Below are 1,820 nucleotides of genomic sequence, written 5' to 3'. Positions count from 1 at the left end.
TTAATTGTAACATTGATTACCTCGACCTCATGTACTCACTTATTGGACTTCTCATATACACCTATCGAATTTCTCATTTTCACTCTTTGGATTCTCGTTTCCTTTATTGGATTTCTCATTTCCTCCTATCAGAATTCTCATTAAAATTCAACAGATTTATGCACGTTTCAAATGTTTAAGATTTCAAAAAATATATAAATATAAATATGTCTTTTTTTTTAAACCACACAATGGGACGAACCATGTGGACCATACGAAGATCTAAATAATTATGGGTGCACACTTAATTATCGAAATCCCCGTATGGAAGCCATAGTAAGTACACTTGTGTGCGATAACTCAAACCCGAGGATGATGGTAGAAAAATGATGGAAATGCGAATCGTGATAAAGGGATGGTGGATACGCCGCTGGTACTTCCTATATATAAGTGCATTTATTATGTTTCTCATTTGTAGCGTTTTTCGAGTCATGCAAAGATTTGACGTTATTCTTTTGTAAAAAAAAAAAATTGTTCATGCAACTATCTTACTAAAGAAAATATTCGTTACTAATTATTTTTTTTCTTTAAGTTTATTTTAATTTCGGTACAAAATTTTCGAAAAGTTGGGGATACTGTGACATTTGTCAAATTCGAGTCTCGTTTTATATTAGTTTTGTAAACTTTTATTTTTGTAAAACCGACTTAACATTTTTTGTTTCCTAATCTATTATTATATAATATTATTATATATCTCGATCACCAATAAATCGATGTTTGTCATATTATAGAGTCGTTAAGACAAACCGAAGGGGTCCAAACTGATTTTCGTAAAGTTATTATTAGTTTTAAAACCTTTGAACTCATTTTAAACTTTGATTGAACTTGGAGGGCCATTTGCTAAATATGTAAAAGACATATAAAAGGAAACAAACCCTAACCCTAAACTTATTATTCACCCAACCGCCACTCTTTCTCTCTCGATTTTCCAGCAGCCGCCTCCGGCGGCCTGAGCAACGGTCCCACGACCTCCGACACACCACCACCCCACCTCCGTCAACCCGACGGACCACCCCTCACGTTCCACCCTCGTTTTTCCGGCGAGTACACCTCCTCTGACGCCCCTTCTCCTCTCGGTTTCGTTTTTCCGGCGACCGGAAAAACGGCCGCTGGCACCGCAGTCTTCTCTACTCTCTCTCTGTCTCTCTCTCTCTCCCGCAGCTCTCTCTCTCTACGTCACTCTCTCTCTCCCTCTACTCTCACTCTCTCTCTTTCCCGTATCTCTCTTTCTCTCTCGCAAACTCTCTCTCTCGCGGACTCCCTCTCTCTCACAGTAAGTCTCTCTCTTTGTTTCTGTTTTCCGGCCGCCGGAATCAATTCCGGCAACCATTATTATTATTATTATTATTATTATTATTATTATTATTATTATTATTATTATTATTATTATTATTATTATTATCATTATTATTAACTAGATTATTATTATTATTATCAATATTATTAACTAGATTATTATTATTATTATTATCATTATTAACAAGATTATTATTATTATTATTATTATTATTATTATTATTATTATTATTAACAAGATTATTATTATTATTATTATTATTATTATTATTATCTTTTAACAAAACAATTATTATTATCATTATTATTATAAATATTAAAGTTTTTATTAATATTATTAAAGATCATATTATTATTATCTATTAAAATCACATTTTATCATTAATTACTAGCAGCAATATTATTATAATTATTTTGTGAACTCGTTTAGAAATCGAACCAACATCGAGTATGGTATCGTTATTACTAGCAATATTATTTATTAT

This window comes from Bidens hawaiensis, unplaced genomic scaffold (assembly GCF_021521415.1).
Source record: "Bidens hawaiensis isolate Kalapana, Puna unplaced genomic scaffold, B.hawaiensis_p1.1 tig00043534_1, whole genome shotgun sequence".
Taxonomy (NCBI): Eukaryota; Viridiplantae; Streptophyta; class Magnoliopsida; order Asterales; family Asteraceae; genus Bidens; species Bidens hawaiensis.
The sequence above is the reverse complement of the archived record's forward strand: the minus strand, read 5'-3'. Positions refer to the sequence as shown.